This window comes from Pteropus medius, unplaced genomic scaffold (assembly GCF_902729225.1).
Source record: "Pteropus medius unplaced genomic scaffold, Ma_sr-lr_union100, whole genome shotgun sequence".
Classification (NCBI taxonomy): Eukaryota; Metazoa; Chordata; class Mammalia; order Chiroptera; family Pteropodidae; genus Pteropus; species Pteropus medius.
In genome coordinates, this window is record NW_024351729.1 from 18,469,574 (window position 1) to 18,490,199 (window position 20,626).

Consider the following 20,626-nt stretch of genomic DNA (forward strand, 5'->3'; position numbering starts at 1 on the left):
ATTATACAAACTGTTTTATTTCTCCTTCTATTAACTTATGATTTAGTGCTGATACTACATCTCCATTACCTATAGGGGGTCAAGTTACTTTCTAAGAGACTTAGGTCCCTTATCTGTGAAATGGGGCTAAGATAATTCTACTTATTTGTGCAGGTAAAATAAGTAAAAACCTGCCTGTCTAAGGCTAACGTTCTTGAGATCTCTTCAGTCTGTGACATATAAGGATGGACTCAGACTATGCTTGAAATCTTAGGTAAAAATATTTTGTGTAACTGGTAATATTAGCTACTTAGTATCTCAATATGAATTTCTTTATATCAAAAATCATTGCCAAGACTGATGTCAACGAGTTTATCCTCTTGTCTTCTTCTAAGAGTTTTATGATTTCAGGTTTTAAGTCTTTAGTCCATTTTGAGTTGATTTTTGTGTATGGTGTAAAGATAGGGTTCCAGTTTCATTCTTGTGCATGTGGCTGTCTAGTTTTTCCAACACTATTTACTGAAAAGACTATCCTTTCCCTATGTATATTCTTGACTCCTTTGTTGTAAATTAACTGACCATATGGGCTTATTTCTGGGCTCTCCATTCTGTTCTAGTCATCCATGTGTCTGCTTTTATGCCAATACCATACTGTTTTGATTCCTGAGCTTAGTAATACAGTTTGAAATCACGAAGTGTGATGCCTTCAGCCTTGTTCTTTTTCCTCAAAGACTGATTTGGCTGTTTGGGGTCTTTTGTGGGTCTATACAAATTTTAGGATTGATTTTTCTATTCGTGAAAAATGCCATTAGACTTTTGATAGAGACTGCACTGAATCTGAAGAATGCTTTCGATAAACAGTATGAATATACAGACAATATTAATTCTTCTAGTCCATGAGCACAGAATATCTTTTCATTCATGTTTTCTTCAATTTCTTTAATCAATGACTAAAGAAAACTTTACACTACCGTTTTTAGTGTAAAGATCTTTCACTTTCTTTGTTAAATTTACCCCTAAGTACTTTATTCTTTTTGATGCAATCATAAATGGGATTGTTTTATTTATTTCTATTTTTGGTAGTTCATTGTTCAAGTATAGAAATGCAACTGATTATTGCATATTGATTTTTACCCTATAAGTTTACTGAATTTGCTGATTAGTTCTAACTGATTTTGGTGTTTTTAGGATTTTGTATATATCATATCACGTCATCTCCAAATAGAGACAGTTTTACATCTTCCTTTTTGATTTGAAAGGCTTTATTTCTTTTTTGTGCACAAGAGCCAAGACATGGAAACAAAGGTGAACACCAACAAATAAATGGATAAAGATGGGATGTGTGTATGTATATATGTGTATATGTGTATACACATATATGTATACACACATATATATATATATATATACACACACATTCATTCATATATACATACATACAATGAAATATTATTTAGCCATGAGAAAGGAGAAAATCCTGCTGTTTGCAACAACATGGATGGGCCTTGAGAGAATTATGCTAAGGAAAATAAGCCAGAAAGACAAATACTACCTGGTATCACTTATATGCGGAATCTAAAAACAGTCAAACTTATAGAAACAGAGTAGAAAAGTATGTTGTCATGGGCTGGGAGTTGGGAAAAACAGAGAGAGAATGGTAAAAGTGTACAAATTTTCAGGTGTACATAAAATGCATAAAGTCTGAGGATCTAATATATAACATATAGTTGACAATATTGCATTGTAAAATTAAAATTTGCTAAGAGTGTAGAACTTGTTCTTACCAAAAATAAATAAAGAAAGAAATAAAATAAACGTGAGGTGATGGATATGTTAATTAACTAGGTGGAAGGAATCCTTTCATGATGTATACATATCGCAAATCATCATAATCTACATTTTAAATACATGACAATTTTAATAAAACTAGAAAAATTCAGGAAGCATTTAAAAATGAATAAATTTCTTTATACAAAATCTGTTCCTAGATTTAAGGTTCAGATAAAGATGTATATTTAGATCATATATTTAAAAGCTCCTGCCTAAAAAAAACAGCATTCCTAAATCTATATCTTCGTGTATTTCTGAAAGTCATAGGTAAAAGTATGTTTAAATGTGAATGTACATTTATACAAATATGTAGTCCTTACACTGGAAACCTGGTTGTTCTGTGTGCAAGATGTTCTTTATTAAGCAATAAATGTTAGCTGCTTAAGCAGAAGATAGTGCCATGTGATTAATGTGCCATCCCCATGTGTTTCCTTCAGTTGCATACTGGCTGGCATCCAGGAGAGGAAGAAAGAGCAAAACAAACACAACATACCCAAAACTTTAAAAAAAAAAAAAAAGTGCTACAATCTTCACAAAAAGCTTTATAAAGTCTTAGACTCAAATAATGTCATGAAGACTCTTGAATTTTTCCTTTTTTCTACTTTGGCCTTGTAAGGATGTGAACCCTGCCATTACGTGTGGTTTGTGGCTGTTTGCAAGTTTCTTCCCCATCTGGGACTAAGAGGCGAATTGCAGGTTTCCAGGGAAAGAGAATGCTGTTATAGTAGAGACTGTCCCAGCTCTTCACATGGATTTTGCCGAGCCCAGTTATACCAGCTACCTCGCTGCTGTGAAAACCGACCACCAGGTTTTGTACTTTAAGTTACTGAAAATATACAAGTTGTAAATTTCAGAAGCCTAGAATCTTTCTTTGCTTGAAGACCATAAATACATGAACCAATAAATGTCATTTTACTTCTTTTCCACCTTCTAAATTAATTTAATTGTTACAGGGGCACAAAAATGCCCAAATTTAATTTTTGTCACATTCACCTCACAAAGCTCACTGTCCTCTTCCACATTCCTAGGAGGTTGCCTCTTTTCACAACAGCACATGCTCACTAAAAGCACCTCATCCTGTGGAAGCTGTCAGCAATTACTGCAATGAACTTCAAATCTTTTTCTCTAACTACTGTAGTTTTCTAGAAATAATGACACAACCTCTCCCTGCTTTAAAATGTCAAGCTGACCACTCAGAAATTCAAGCTAGGTTTCTCCAGAAAAGCTCAAATGATAAGACATTTTATGAGCCTTTCATTTTATCTCCTGTTTTATTACTATGCAGCCTAACACATTCTCAGAGTAGCAACACCTTCTGCGACAAGCCGAAACTAAAACAAACCACAAGAGCTGCCACCTAAACAAAATTAATAATATGTGCCTGGCAAGAATTTTATATATATATATATATATATATATTTTTTCATCTGACATTACCATTTGAATTAATTTTATTTTATCCTTCGTAGTGCTATTTGTAAGTAGTTTAAACTTGTTGCATAACTAATTTACCTAATAGGAAGGTAGTCTTACTTTAATTGTGAAATTATATTTTTTAAAACAGGTGTCCAGTACATTCTAGTATTTTCACACATTTCATGATTAAATTTATTTTCAAATGTCTGGTTCCACTTTTATGCTATGAGAGAAAAAAATAAAATTACCTCTCCAAAATTTGAACTATGTTAAAATCATAGACACCAAAATTAGATTTATAAGGTTAATAAGAATGCAATAAAATCTTGATATAGTTTTTCAGATAATATATAGAGTATGTGACTTATAATTTTAACTATACTCAATACTAGCAAAGAGGGGGCATTATTTTAAAAAAAAGAAAGTAAGGTTTAAATTGCATATCTTTAACCATACAAAGGAAAAACAAATTAAGGCACAGGGCCCTAATAAGTAGATTTTAACAGATGGAAAACTTAGCTTCTTTCTTCAGATATTAAAATTCTTGTTACTGCTTACATCTATTATATAGTGGGAAGGTGCTGGGTTGTACTCCAAGATCAGGGGACTCACTGGCTTTCCTGATGCCATCTTCACATCATCCCTTTCCCATAAAAATAGACAGATAAATAAGCAAATCTACTTGTTCATTAAATTATATAGCACAGTCTAGACAATGCTGAGCGATGGGTACCAGAGTGAACAAGACAAGTATGGCATGTAGTCTGGTGGGAGATGGAGATGATCCCAATAATGTAGGTAGTTCTCTGGAAAGAATAGTGTGCCAGGGGGACACAGGTTTCAGGAACAAAACATATGGAGTTTGAGAGGAGGAAAAAGAAAAAGACAGGAGAGCCAATGATGATGTCCAGGCCTCTTAAAATAGAACCACTGAAGAAGAAAGACACTGAGAATCTTAAAGGTTAAATCCAGTGCCAATGGGGCCATAGCGATTCATTTATTACGTGGGCCAACTTGAATGGCCAGCAGTGGAAGGAGCAGATGAAAAGACAGGGAGAAGTACTAATGTTTAGTGAAGGCCCATTTTGCCATTTAATTCTCAAACAAACCTTTTCATCATAATGCTGAATAATATGCCATGCCTCTGAACCAGCCACATATCCTCAAAATGTATATCACTGGTTACAGAGAACCAAATGGGAAGAAAAAAATTTCCACAAATAGGGGAATTCAAATTTCATTTTCTATCGATGGTACCATCTTAAGACATTCATATTTTACTAAGTACTAAACAAGTTTTTATTAGCAACTGATCTCAGAATAGTACAGAATAAAGATATACTACACTAAGCAAAAAAAAAAAAAAACTCATTCACTCAGTAATATGCAAACAAATGAAATGCAACGTAATAAAGACACAAGTGCAAAGAAAAGGAACTGAATGAAATGAATAAGACCCCAACTGAACTTCTCTGCCTGCTTTTAAGGTGGCTAAAGTGTGAGTGTTCATTCATACTACAAATATGTCTGGGGCATACCTTTTGTACCAGATGTACAAGCGCTAAAGATATAGTGACAATCAAATCGAACATAGTCTTTGCTTTCGTATTCTGCCCATATCAGGTGGAGACAAGGGGAGAAAGTAATCCTGCAAGAGTTTGTTTTTGTGTAAGGAGGAGGTAGTATAAAGGCAAAGACTTTGGAACAAGAAATTCACTAAAATTCCTGGAACTAAGGACTTATAGTCCTACCACATATACCTTTATCAGAAATAACTTTGTCTCATTACTGTTTTACTGCTGTGAATTTGTTTTAGTATGTAAACAACAAGGTAGTATTTACTGTTGAAGCTCTATCAACATGACATGTAAGTATCTGCTGGGATTTTTTTACTAATAATTCTTACACTGTCTGTACAATTTTATAACCAAATTATCTAACTGCCTTTTTTTTCACCATGACGGTAGCCCCATGATGTGAGCAAACCCCCCAAAACTAAAATAAAACATACAAATAAACACAAAATTTGAAAGACAACCTAAAAAGAAACCTCTTCAATCCATTATATTCACCATCATTACATATAAGATCACTCTGACAAATAATAGAACATTTGGTCAAAAAGTAATAGCTTGTTTAAAATTTCTACAAGCCAGTAATAGTTGCAAACTTTCACTATGCTGCCATGTTATCAGTATTAATAAAATTCACTTGTCAGTTCCATTTTGAAACATGAATTTTTCCCTTGCATGACAAGGGTAAAATTAAAATCTCTGTTCCTTTCCTAATCAAATCAACTAATGACCAAAAAAATAAGAAAAAAGGAGTAATTCAGAAATTTCTGTCACTAATTGGTCAAAAAAAGATTAGTTTTCAGATTCCTTTCTTTTGCTTTTTTCTGTTAGTACAGGTGAGCTCTTCAAATATTATGTCGGCTGCTGTTCTTTGTTCTTAAATTCACTCTGTCCTCAGCAAGGATATTGAGTAAAACTTGCCAAAATATGTACTGGTAATCAATGGCAAGGAATAATGCAGTAGATAGTCTAGAATTTATTTCTACCCCAGCTGTAGGTTTTATTTCATTATCAGTCATGGTTATTGAACACGACCTGTTGTGGAATATGTCACCAAGCAGGTGATTCTGAAATAGAGAAGACACAGATGCCTGTTTACATAGCTTGACTTTAATTATAAACTTCTATAAGCCATAGTGAATGTCAACACTCTCGAAAGTAAGCCTAGTAAGAGAAGGAGTCATATTTCTTTATTTTTATCCCCATTTATAGAGTACCTTTTCAAGCCCAGTATGTTAGGCACACTACACTTTATATTTTCTAGTGTTCTTAAGTTTTTTGCTGAAAATTGTTAAACATAGTAACCTAGTAAAAATTAAGTATGGCCTAGAACATGATATGAAAAGTCAACTCAAATGACACATGAACCTGTTTAAGTGTAAGGTAACTAAAACCTATCCAGTTAGACCCTGAATTTATGTTCTATATGTTTTATTCTACTTAATGGTGTTCTATATTCTCAACTGATGTCCAATCAACATTTCACTTATTCATTCATTTAATAATGCATGCATTCAAAAATATTAACACACTTATCCAGTACAAGTACGTATTGTCCTGGATGCAAGAGGCCAAAGGTCTAAATGACTGGTTATAAATAATGTCCTTAAAAATTTTTAAATCTACTTAAACAATAACATGTCATAAGTCCATGCTCTTCATGATTTGGGAGAAGAAGGAAATGAAAACTGTTTTTTTTCCATTCCTTGAGAAACATCACAAATAATAAAGGTTAATAAAGTAAACTAATGTAGTTGATGTGATCCTAGGAAATGATATACAATAAAACAACCACAGAGATAGAAGATGCCTATATTGCTTGTTAGTAATGGATTTCACTGAGTAAAAATGAGGGTAAACATTATGTATCTCAGTTTCCCAATGAATAAATGGACATAAACTAATTCGATATTTACTATAGAAAAACTTTACAGAAATCAAGCAGAAAACATGTCCCGGGAAGAATTATACAAAAGTTTTTTCATAATCATAAAAATGTTTCATAGTTTTAAGAGAGAATTATTCAATGCTTGATGGGCAATTGATAGAGAGCATGCTACATACTTAAAGGATGTACCTTTTATACAACAAGAAAAGCAGCAGAAAATCAATTTACTCTTTTACCTTTCCAAAATGCAAAGCTTATATTAAACATATAACATTCAAATCAGGGAAGTGAAAACCACATTAGCTTCCAAAGAAGCAGAGGTCTGTACAAACTTATAAATAACATAAACTAAAGAAATTCAGAATGATATAACTGTCTCTAAACAAAATCTAGAGGTTGAGAAAAAGTGAATTCCAATTTCACTTATTAATTCCTGGGGTTCTGAAACTTGTACCTATTTAACCCAATTTCTATAACCATATTTCCCCTGTCTCCTTAATGCACATATTTTAACATCCTCTAAAACTAAATAAAGTAACAATATTTTTCATTATTTTGTAGCAAATGTCCAGAGCATTAATCAAAATATGAGACCAATTCTGACATAGTAAAATAGCAAAAAGAAAAAAAGGACTTTAACAAAACAGATCTATCACTAACTAAAAACATGAACACCACAGTATTTGTTTCTCATGCTTTCTTCACTTGTAACCCAATATAAAACTAAATACAATGAAATATAATTATTCTGACATGTTTGTAAGTATAATAAACAAATATTTATGTAAGCCTAATTTACTCAGAGCAGAGAGACGGGCATGGTTCCTGATGATAAAACAGCAGTTTGTTTTCTTAAAACTAACTTTTAGTGTGACTTCGGTGATTTCGGATTTGACTATATATATATTTTTCTAGGAAACAATTCTAAAATGGCAAATTCATTGTTTCTCAGCCATTTACCATACTGATACCTTATAATTAACATGATTTAGACAGTCTCACATAAAAAGAAAAACTGAAGTCTGTACTGCCTTATTTTCTTCAGTTAAGGTTTTATTTTGTTTTGGCTTAATATGGCCTTAACGGTATTTTAATATATGTTTTATTCTCATTCATTAACATTAAATATAAAATAGTAAATCTTACTGGGAAAAGTTCTCTAAAAATTATGCCATGAATTAATGAAGTAATCAATTGCAATATGCTGTATGTGTATATGTCCATTAGCAAAATGATCATTTAAACACTTAAAATTATCATATCAGCAGAATTATTTTAAATTAACAAAGAAATGGGTGAAAAGGCCAAGTATGTTTGGGTTTCACTGAGAAACTACATCTTATTCCACATGTGAGTTCAAATGTAGATGTTATTATAACGTCATTAGAAGTTTAATTTTTTAAAGTGTCACAATTTTATGTAGATGTCACCTATATTTACCAACTCTCACTTGAGTATTCTAGTACAAATATTGTTTTTCTGAGTTACTATAAAAATCTTCAAAAATGAAACTGGTATTGTCAAAGGAAACATTTGATTCATTTATCATTAACTGATATATACTGACATAATAGCCATTAAGTAATTTATGTTGAACAAAGTATATTTTAATCATCTTCCTTTGGGTGAAAAATGCAGATAAAACATTTTCATGTGACTTCTATCTTGATATATACAAGTACTGATAAACAACCTGAGGAATATGGAAAGGTTATGATCTTTCTTCACCTGGGATGAAATTGTCAGAAGACTCAGGTATAAAATAATCACAAGCAAGCACTAAGGATATGCCACCACTCAGGCAATGGACTTTATCAAATTTAGGTTACTAGCACACAGCAAAGAGCAGAGCGGATGAGGTATCATAGCAATTCATGTACGGATTTTAAAACACATAGACATAGTAATGTTTTTTTTAAATCGCTGTTAGTAAAAAAAAAAAAAATAATAATAATAATAACATAGGTTTTTCCCCAATGCTTTTCTACACATGAGATTATTTGAAGTAAAACTAGATTTTCGTAAATAGAAAAATAAATGAATTAAGCCTCAAAGAGCCTCATTATAAAACTTAAAATATTTCTAAGGACGAAGCTGTCATATGGATTACCACATAGTTTTCACTGATACAGAAAAACCTCCTTATAGGTATTCCAGTTGTTCCAAAACACTGAAACAGAAAAGGGATCATACAGTATGTTATTTCTAAAATAATAATAACAATGATAATAATAATAATAATAATTCTAAATACAAGGTATAAATAAGCTACAAAACAGAACTATTGAGGGCAAATAATGTGTATCAGGCAGATAATGCTAACGTGAAAATTAAATATGACAGTTTGCAATGTAATTATACTGACATAGCATCTACCTCTGTATCTACATTTATACTTTGTCTTTTATTTAAATTAAGTGAAATAACATATTTGAAGTACTTTCTAACTCTAAAGTGAAATGTATGTGTTAACTATAGTTATTATATTTTAGAATTAAATATCTAATATATAAATGGAAATAAATGGGATACTGTCATTTCCCTGTATTCAACACTATGGAATAGTTATTCATTTTCAATTGTTCAGGAAAATTTCTCTACGTTATTTTAAATTAGAAGAAGCCTGAGAGATGTCCCAACTTCTACATCCAAATTCTATAATTCACTATTTAAAAAAATCAAAGCACATGAATTTAGAAAATCGGGAAGTATATAACTAATGTAAAAATTATTTCAAGGAAAATCTGGTTACCTTAAAATAAAATATTGTTGTACACTGGCATATATTTACCAAAAGGTCTCTAGAACATCTCTAGGAAGGCTGCCTAAGATTTATAGAAATTTCCATCTTACGAATGTGAAATTCACCAAATCTGGTGTAGAGAAGCCTTATTTTTATGATTTCCTAGTGAAATCATAAGTTTCCAATTCCGGAAGTATAACATCCAATGAATATTATAATGGAGGGCAAATATGTATACTTTATATGACAAATACAAATATGTATACTTTATATGACAAATACAAATATGTATTTGTCAGTTTATTATTAGTTCTTAAAATGTACTCCTGAAAAGCATAAAGTTTCCACCATATGCTGTTGAAATATTCTATAGCTAAAGTAAAATAATACTGGTATTTTCCCATCACAGAAAGTCAATTTCTAGAACTCTCCAGTTTTAAATTTTCATAAGAATTTATATTAAACTACCGCTATTAACTACCTTTTATCTATAATAAATGCGGCAAACAAAATGAATGAAAATAGCAAATTAATATGAATGACAGAAAAGGAAAATAGTCTAGCATCTTTAGTTTGCCAATTTTTTTAAAACTGACCTTTGGGCTTCTAGTTGTGATTTCCTTCCATGTATTTATATAAAGAAAAAAAAAGTCATGTTCACAGTTAGTCTGAATGATTAAATTATATCTTTATTTCTCTCTGAAATCCAGTTTGTTTTTGTTTTTAAATCTACAACAAAAGTCTGTTGGATTAGGATATATTTCTTTCCGGCTTTAAATCTCTATGATCCTAATAGGGATCCCAATGATAAATCTACATATTCTTGTATCCTCGAATCTTCAATTGTAAACAGATGACCCATGTGTCCTTTCAAAAAGCAATTCATAAATACATGAATTTATGTTTAGTTATGTGAATTTTAGAAGTGTAAGAAAACTGGCTGTTCAGAACAAACAAACAGAGACTCATGGACACGGACTATAGACTAGTGGTTACCAAAGGGTAGAGGGTGGAAGAGGAGGGGATAGGTAGACAGTTAAAGGGGGTCAAATATAGGAGGGTAGGGGGAGGGTGAAGTGGGTAAAGGGGATCAAATATATGGTAGCTGAAGGAAACTGAACTTTGGGTGGTGAACACACAAGAGAACATACAGATGTCAAATTATAATGTACACCTGAAAATTATATAATTGTGTTAACCAATTTTACCCCAATAAACTTAATAAAAAAAAAAACTGGCTGAAATTTTTAAGGAAATTTGAATATATAAATAGCAATATTTTACAGTCTGTAAAAACATTAAAAGAAAAATACATTTTTTTAAAAAGGGAGGATTCTCCCCTTTATGTTATATTAGTTCTTTAACCCATAGCAACAATTATTATGTTCTAATCAGAAACAAAATCTGTCTTATAGAGATTATGACACCATTATGTCTGAGTTTATATTATAATGTAACTCATACTTAGGTAGTTCTGAGTATTGTCTGTCATCTCATGAGATCTTCACACTACAATAGGAGGCACATGGATTTCCAATACACATAGAAGAAACTGAATCCTGGAACATTCAACTGACTTGAATGAAATCACATAACTACTAAGTTGAAGAACCAGGGCTTAGATTTTGTTGCTTTGGTGCTTTTGATCCAAATACTGTACTTTTTCTTCCTTTTGAAAAGTGGGCCAGAAAGGGAATTTTGCATTTTGGTGAAATAAAGTGAGTGGCTACTTAATTTTAACCACTGAATTTTCAATTATCTACCTCATAAGCACGGGCCAGATGAACAACCCGTCAAACAGAATGGAACTCTGTTGTCATTTCCTGAGACACCAAAGTCACTCTTCTCTCCTATGTCAATCTCATAGCCAAACGGTTTTTCTAAGTTTTCTGCTTCCAGATCTATGAAGGACAAGAGCTGCATGGTGAGTACTGACTTCTGAAATATCACGTTGACATAAAAGGACAAACCCAACATCATGAGCTTAACTCTATTGAAAAACTACAAATACTGCATTTGTTGTTTTTATGTTTTCTTTAATTTTCTTTATTTTGAGGATTGTGGCCAAAAAAAAAAGTATCTATCAGCAATAGGCTCCACCCATAAACCACCATCATAATTTTCTTGCATATTACCAAGAGAGGAAGCTCGTATTTCCCCACCAGAACTGCTCAGGGGCAGGGGAGGTCAGGAGGAAGGGGAGGGGAGGGGGATATGTTTGCCAGTCCAAGTAAAATTGTGTAAAATGTGAATAAAATAGGCAAAATTTGTCATCTCCTCCATTTTTATGTTTTGCAGCCACTTCTATTTTTCCCAAAATGCTAGCACCCTTAAGGCATCTAATTAGTACCTATATGTTTTTCCACTCTCCAGTTAATCCTTCCAAGACATACCCTAAAGGGACTCTCTGTATATGCTTTCCTATCATCTGCTCCAATCAAAATTCACCTATCATTTTCCCTATTCTTGGGAACCTTCCCTATTCTGGGAAGTTCTTAAGAAACCAACTACCTAATTTGATGAACTGATAAGCTATTTCTAGCATAAAACTTGATTAATGCTTAAAAGCCATGTGTATCCCAATTCTCCTTCCTATAACTTACAACTAAGAAGTTCAAATGAACAAAAAAATAAAAATACTGTTAAGAAAAAAATTAAGAAGCACTAAGCTTGAGCTACTATATACTCTCAGTGTGTGTATATATATATGTGTGTGTGTATGTATGTGTATACGTGTGTTTGTATAGCATGTTCAGTTCTGATGTGGTAACAGGAAGGAAGAAAGAGTCTTTTGCTCACCCAGTAATTTACAAACATTGTATTAGTGAACTTCCAAAGAAGTTGAAAATTTGCTTTAAAATAATCTGTGAGAAAAAGTGGCTTGGGTAGTATAGGTAAAAGAAGACTAACAATGAAATGATAATTATTGAAACTAGGTGATGGATACTTCTCTGTATAATCAAATTTTTCATATTAAAAGAAAACAGAAAAAAGGGAGGAAAAAATCAATCAACTGATCAATCAGCCCAGGGGCAACAGTTATAAAAATGCAATAAGTGTAATTTAGAAAGAACCCTGAAAATGGTTGAAATAGAAAATAAGTGCTCAAAAATAAAAAGGAAAAAAAAATCCTTAACAATATATGACAATAAGATATGGGGTAAAATCCAAGTGATTAAGACTATGTGTAAAATCATGAGAACTAAATGTTTAGAAAATGCTTTCAAAGAATTTCTTAAATCTAGTAACTTTTCACAGATGTGATGAATACTTTTTAAAGGAACGATATTAATTTTCAAAACAGGGACAAAATTAAGATGAAATATATGCATTAGCCATTGGTTTGAAACTATATGATACTAAACATATCAATGATTCAAAATCCTAACTAACTCTAATAGCTTTCATAACTGCAACACACATGGAGGGAAAAGTCCACTTACTAAATTCTCTCCAGAATTTACTTAATAGGAAATAGAATGTTTGGCACAATCTTGACCTATTCTTAAATTAGTTATCATCATTAAAAAATCCCTTTTATAAAGAATGTTTTTAGTGTTAGGCTGGGATTTCTTTTAGTATAAAACTATTAAAACTGATAAAAAGTAATTAGTTTCTGTTCATTTGTCCAACATTTATTAAATTAGGCAGAGTCATAAGCCCAGAGGCTAGAAAGATTTATAAGGTGGAACCATTGCCCATAAAATTCAAGTACAGACATATCAAGCCTGGGAAGAACACAAGAGGTAGCTCAGGAGGACTCCCAGCATGGGGAGCTGGCCAGGGGTTGCCCTAGCAATCCACAAACTGGAACATGGCTCAAAGGTACACTGAGATCAATATATTACCCGAATAGAAGGAATAAAGAACAGTTATGTAAGTATGTCATTATTAGATTCAATTCAATTAGTATTCACAATACTCTCAAAACAGATGCAAGACAGGTAGGTGATTGGCAATGACCCAAAATGAAGTAGCATAAGTCGTTCATTCTTTTAAATATACATTGAATTACAAAGAGTTCAAAGTCTAATAGGGACAGACAGTCAAAAAATAATGAGAATATGGTGTGATGAGTGCATTAATAGATGTATGAACTTAGATATAGAAGAAGGTTTAAAGGAGGGGATGACCAAAGAAGTATGAGTGAGCTAAGGAAGGTTTCTCAAAGAAAATAACTGAATTCCATCTTGAAACATGAGGGATTTACTAGTCAAACTGGATGGGAGGACATCCAGGCAGAAGGAATAACATGTACTAATGCAGTGAAGTATGAAAAAAAATGCAAACAGTGGTAGTCAGAAACTAAACGTGGGAGAAGTGAGATTTAAAGGCAAAGAAACTCAAAACCCTAGGAGCAAACCACAAACTCAGGCCTTGAGGTATCAAGGTCAGACCAAGACTAACATTAAATGTAACTCTACACTCAACTAGAGACCCACCACAAAGCTCCTGATTTTCTCCCTGCTTAGGGTCCAGAATCTGAGTCCATTAAGAATATTTGGTTGTTAACATCAAAGGTCAGGCTGTAAAGTCAGGCAGATCATTAAATATACTAATAAGAAATAAAGTAAAACTAAACTATACACATAATAAAAGTCTACAAAGACACCAGTGGAACACATGATCAAGTAAAAGGTAAATGAAGCTGACTACAAGGTATTTAATAATTATGAGAAATCTAGGATTTGGGGCAACATGTCAAATAGGAACTCATTTTTCTAGTTTTGTTCTAATCACTGTTGTACACTATATGTTGAAAATATTTACCATGAACTCCAGCAACAATAACTATATACTAAAGGCTTACTATATAAAAATAATTGTGCTGTTTGGAGAATAAAAATAATGATAAAGAATGATCTTTATACTGAAGAATTTTATAGCCAAATTAAAGAAAATAAAAAAGCTGCCTAAATATATGAACAAATATATAAAGACAAGTGTTAGATTAGTGCTTTTATTATCAATGTACATTTTCACTAGCTTACACTGTAATGTTATATTCATGACACAAGTGATGAGCTTTATAATAATACTGAGAAAAGGAGCAAAAGCCCATTAAGAATCAGTACTAATGGTGGCAATGAAGCAATTCCTCCGACCAGTCAATTCTAAAACTTTAAGTCTACAGGGTTTGACTCACATACACAGTCAATAATCCATCATTCAAATTACTCAAAGCCCTCAGTATACGAGACAGGAAGGAATATTTAGATCACTTGATTTTACCTATTATGAAGCGAAAGTTAAAAATGTCCTCCTTCAAAGTTGGGTGAACATGTGAATAAGAAATATCTGCTGTTAACTCTATACAAATACTAAAAGGACTCATAAATTTTGCTTTGGATGAGATTTTCAGCAAATTAACTTAATAATTCATTAAAACCAAGGACATTCTCACTACCTTTGATTATTCAAATTTTCCTTCTTCATTCTGAAATATGTTTGCAAAATACAACTTGGAATGAGAGGTTCTGCTTTGTTTGGCAGAGTTATTAGCAATTTATTGAAAGTCCCAGAAAAGTATTTTGTATTTTTTCTTCATGTGTCTGCTTATATGATGGTAATTTTATACCTTTCATACAAGATAAGGAATTTTCTAACCTTCAGTTAAAGTGACCCATATAGGTGAAAAACTATTAAAAACTATAGCACAGAAGGCAATAAATATTAAAAATTAAGTAATAAAAACGTTCTGCTTTAACAGTGTTTGAAGTTTAAATATCTTGCACAAACTCTAATGGAAAGAATAAATTTTGGAGTGAGTCAGGCCTTGGTTTAAATACCCAAACTGATACTTATTATTTACCAATTATCCAATATCCCTGTCTAAGCCATAATGAAGTGAAAACAAGCTGTGGAACTCAATCATCGTGATCTTAAATCCAAAACTACCACTTATTAACTATGTATCATAGGGCAAGTTACTTGACCTCAGTTTCCCTTTTCTAGAATGTTTACCTGGTTTGAAAAAGTGAAATAATAACAGCTACTTTCCAAAGATACTTTAAAAAATTGAATGGTATAAATTATAAGAAATCACCTTGCACAGGGCCTAGCACACAGTAGTACTCTATAAATGTTAGTTCCATTCATTGCTCCTTCTCCCACGGATTCTCCTAAAGTACTGTTTGCCCACAAAGAATTGGTTTAGTTCCCGTAGTCAGTGTTAAAAAAGCGCTTAGTAATTAATTTTATTATCGCTTGGGATAAGGAAATGAACATATATGAGACCTTGTAGAAGTAACAAAAGACACAGAAAATATTTCTGAAACAATCACAAAATGATAAAATATATGAATTTCAAAAAAATCATCTGTGTCATTCTAAAGCAAGAATATACTTGCGTAGAGAAAAATCATGATATTCCCTTCCCTTAAAGTTCCCTTCCCTTAAAGATGGCACGTATATCAGTCACCTGATGCTTTCTTAACATAAAGAACAGTACTAGGTTCCTAGCAGACGGTCCATTAACGTCGTATGTATAAACACATGACTGAATAAATGTGCGAATGACATTATTCACCTTCCCATCAAAAATTAAGGGACTTCAATCTTAGGAAATCTTGTTACTCATTTGAAAACTCTACAGTTTATATCACATAGAGTAACACAAGTTCCCCCAACCATCTCTTCTTTAAGTATTTTCTAAGTTGCTACCCTCTCTCAAGATCTTGTTGAAATCGCTTGAAGGCCTTTCATATATGAACAGAATAATATGATTACTTCTCTAATCTGAAAAGTAGCAATAACATTAACCTTAACTGAAGTCCTATTTTGCAACCTTTGCTGCTCTTCTCCGTTTCCCCACCACACACTGGTATAGAGCCCTTTGCTCATGCAGTACTCCTTTGCATTGGACGTCCTTGTTTGTCTTCATTTTCCTGCTTTCATCATTCCTAGTCCAGTCCTAATGTTGTTTCCTGAAAGAATATCCCTTTCTGACCAATTTTGGCAGAATTTCTGGCTGCTATCAGAGCACTGAATCCACACCCCGTCACTTCTATTAAACTGCGCACTGTGACCTGAGAACAACCTCTTTCACCTCTGCATCCCAGGGTACTTAACACAGCGGCAGGCACGTAACGATATTCAGAAAATGTTCACTGAATCAAACTCAATCCTTTCCCACAATATCTTTCTGGTTTGTCATAAAAAAAACCACTTAGAAACAGGTGACGTTAAAAGCGATTTTAGCGGGCATTTTAAAAATAAAAAGATGAGCTTCTTTTTTTAAAAGGTGTTAAAGAGCAACTAAATAGTCTCCAGATTATGTATGTTATCAAACAGAAATGCTTTTGGACGCACGCTCATGTTACCAGCCAAATGTGCCGGTCAGGTTAGTGACACCACTGACATCTCAGAGGATGAATGGCATGCATATGAGTATATGAACACACTTCAATGTGATTTCATTTAAATGAAGCTTTTAAAAAAAAAAAAATCAAGTTTAGGACTTTATTCACCATATTCGGACTCCAGAAACAACTTTTAAAGCTTATTTAGAAAAGCCATTAAAACTGGAGTTTATTCATCAACCCACGAGAGTCAGCATGCTGGTTTCACTGTGGTGAAATAAAAGAATGAGAGTGGATATCTCCTCGGCAAAGGTGTTGCAGCATTAATGATAGGGAAACTGACCTGAGAAAAACATTTGAAACCCACAACAGAATCTGTAGAATGAAGGCAGTGACATGATGTTGGGTCAGCCTGACAGTCAATACCATGCTCTCTATTTAAGAATTATCCTGACATATAACCTCTTTATGTTTTGCTAAATATACAGAAGAGAAGGTCTCTATTCTTGATATCCTTAAGGAGGTTGCAGTCTTGTTAATGATAGGTGTCAAGATCTCCAAAAGAGATGGACTTTACCTACTGGAAAATGTTGAGACTTTCCGGGATCACTCTGGCCAAGTTCTTAAACTTGAGAAGGTGGTGATTAAAAGTTAGCAAGTGGCTCTGTAGTGGTGAGATGTGAGGTAAAGAATAATTGCTAACCCAAACTGCAGGCAACACCAAATATTAAACTTCACCAAATTATAGCACTCAAGACAGCTTAGTACATGAATCACCACCCCACTAAGAAGAGGAAATACTTCGACTAGAAAAACTTGAATTTTCACTTAAACACTATTCTAATGAATCTTCTGTTCTTCAATATTCAGCAATACTTCTCCGTGTTTAAATATAACTCTGAAACGTAAGCATGTAGAATCCAGGGAAAGAATCTCTGGAATGCTGTAACTATTTGAATAGTTCCTATCCTGCAAATACCTGCATCTAAAAAAAAAAAAAAAAAAAAGGCTAGAAGAAAGCTGCAAATGTTACTAACTTACCACACTAAACTTTCCAAATATACAGTTAACAATGCAAAATAATATATGACATGAGGTATGATTCACAAAAAAACAGACAAAAATAGCTCTAAATTTCCATAGACAAGAACGTCACCTGTGACTGCGGGGTAGCAGAAGTGATCTTGATATGGTATTAAGTTAATCCAGGTAAGTGACAGGAGTCCAGTTATTTTTCACACATAAACACTAGCCACAGTAGGGGCAGCTCACCTTTCTTCCATATCCCTACAGATGTTTAGAGATTTCCGGACTCCCTCAGGAGGAACCACAGGAACTAATAACACTTTAGGGGACACCTCCCCCTTCCCCTCCCCTTATACAATAAGGCACCAGTCCAGCAGCCCCGGCTGTGCTTAAGCAAGGAATTTTAGGAATGGGGAAAGGAATGGCATATTCCCTAGAGAGGTTAGCCTGGAATGGGGATGAAGGGGAGGAAAAGAGGGCACCTTTCACATCCCTGTCAGTCAACTATTATTAACTATTATGCTGATGGAATGGAATCTAACCTTATACTGCCCATGGCTGGCTTTCTTCCAGGTTCAACACAACTGCCAAAGAAGAGACTGTAGTTTTTTTATTAAGTGATCTAGCCTTTGCTCCATAAAGATATCTCTATCAATGCAATAGGAAGAGTCTCAAGGTAATATTCTCTAGTTTACATTTATTCTGTTCTGAAAAAAACACTTCCATAATACTAGTACACTTAAAGTAGTAATCTTAGGTTTTAAAACAAAGGGTAGGGAAGGTCTAATCAACAAAAAATCCTGAGCAAATAAAAGGTCATGACGCATAATGTATGGTGAGATTAACTCTAACAGAGCAGAGACAAGATGTGATCCAAACATTGCCTGTTGCTGCATTTTGACTCATTATTTCTGTGGGAATTTTGATTTGCATAAAGTTAAATGGCAGATCTTATGAGGCACCAAATACTAATATCACTAATCATATTTACAATTCAGAAAATACCTACATGTGCTTAAAAAATTCAAGATACTGATTTTAATATTTTGTAGTTGTATGAGGTAAAAAACAACTCATTTAAATAAGAAAAAATCACTTTACATATATATGTAAAATGATGATCCATTATTATTTGCTCATTTATACTCTATCTCATTCCAAAATATTTAAAATCATTTTTAAGAATAATATGCATTTGGTAAAACATAATAACTGAAGATATTTAATAGTTACTAGTAACATGCCAAGCAGTGTTCTAAGTTTCAAGAACATTATCTAACATAATCAGCAAATATTAAATAAGTAATATTATCTTCATTTATAGATAAAGGCACTAAGTCTTAAAAAACTAAGTAACTTAGCCAAATCTTACAACTATTAAGTAGCAAAATCTTGGACAGTAAAGATTTGGAAAAAAGAAAAACATACAAAGATAAGGGGGTAAAAAAGAGTGTGTCACACATAAAAGATCCGCCATATACATCAGGAGGAACGTCATCATGATGTTCACATGTCTGTTGACTTTGAACCTCGAGTACACAGTGAGGAATCACATAACTGTGCTACTCTGTGAGCCCATTCTGGCTCTCCAATCCTTTCGATTAAGAGGCAAGATCTCTATTTGCTTGTCTTATAGAAATGAATCTCAGACTTCATCTGTCCAAAAGAGAGCTCTTCATTTCAATCTCCAAATCCATTCTTTCCCCCAGACCTCCCCCTATCAGTAAATGACATCACTATTCACTGTGTTGCTTAGAGCAAAACCCAGCAGTCATTCCTGACACCTCTTTTCCCTTCACATGCACTTTCAATCCATCAGCAAATTCAACAGGCTCTACTTATTCAATACATCTGCCCATGTCTGGCCATCTCCACTGCTCCCACTCCAGTTAGATCCATCACATCTTTCGCTTAGGTCACTTTTACACAGGCCTCCTTAATGTCACTTTGCTTGCACTATAGCTCGTTGGTCTAATCTCCAGAGAATTCAGAGTGGCCCTTTTGAAATATATCTCACCCCCTACTATTCTTCTCTTGACTCACACCACTATAACCACACTGGTCTTGCTGTTCCTCAAATATACCAAATATGCAAACTTTCAAAATTCGTAAGAATGATCCTAATAAATCTTAATTTAGTAAATCTAATACTTTATGTAACAGAACATTTTTGGCTAACAGATCTGGGGCCCAAAATGTAATCTCCACTCTCTAATCCCAATTCTGTTACTATTCACATATATAAGAATCTATTCTGTAAAGGGAAGAAGAGGGAGGAAATAGAACCAAAGCAACAGATTAGTACAGAGGTGAAAGTGCAACCTAGTATCTGTTCCCCATGTGACTCCTTGCTTTAGATTAAATGTTTATAGTAGAAGAATGAGGGCCAAAAAATGAAACTGTATTTCATGAGAAATGAAATTCTGAAAAAGAGATCATGGCCAGAAACTGATCAAGAGGCACTTGCTGATATTCTGGCACTAGCAGAGTTTGATTAAGATCCAGATGACATAGTATGGCATAGAGCTGGAGAGAAGGCACCTACAGAAAAATCTCAGAAGCCACATACGGCATCCATGATCTGAGCATTGACTTTCTCCTTGTACGTAATGGCAACAAAGGGTCTTCGTCAACAAACTTCTTGAGCTGTGGATGTTGAAATTTGGAAGCCAGAGAAGGAATGGCAGGCAGTGTGTGGGAATAACAGCTGACAGAATGATTTCCAGACATATGTGAAGTGATAGTGGGCTTCCAGAGGTAACTAGGAACTAGGAACACTGTGAAGAGATCTAACTTCCATATCACAGGACAGTGGGGCTATTATTGAGGAGCCTGAACTATCTTAATCTGCTAACTAAAATATATGTGT

At 33.3% G+C, this 20,626-nt stretch overlaps 1 protein-coding gene across 22 annotated transcripts in view; it reads right to left on the reverse strand.

The window, feature by feature from the left end:
* The window catches only part of IKZF2 (IKAROS family zinc finger 2), a 143,631-nt gene that overhangs the window by 65,248 nt on the left and 57,757 nt on the right, over positions 1-20,626 (reverse strand). The window contains exon 1 of one of the 22 annotated variants that reach the window (XM_039844704.1): positions 18,004-18,888. The exons of the other annotated variants lie outside the window; for them this stretch is intronic. The gene's annotated coding sequence lies outside the window, so the exon portion shown is untranslated. Of the gene's footprint in view, positions 1-18,003; positions 18,889-20,626 lie in introns of those variants that run through there. 22 annotated transcript variants of the gene reach the window in all.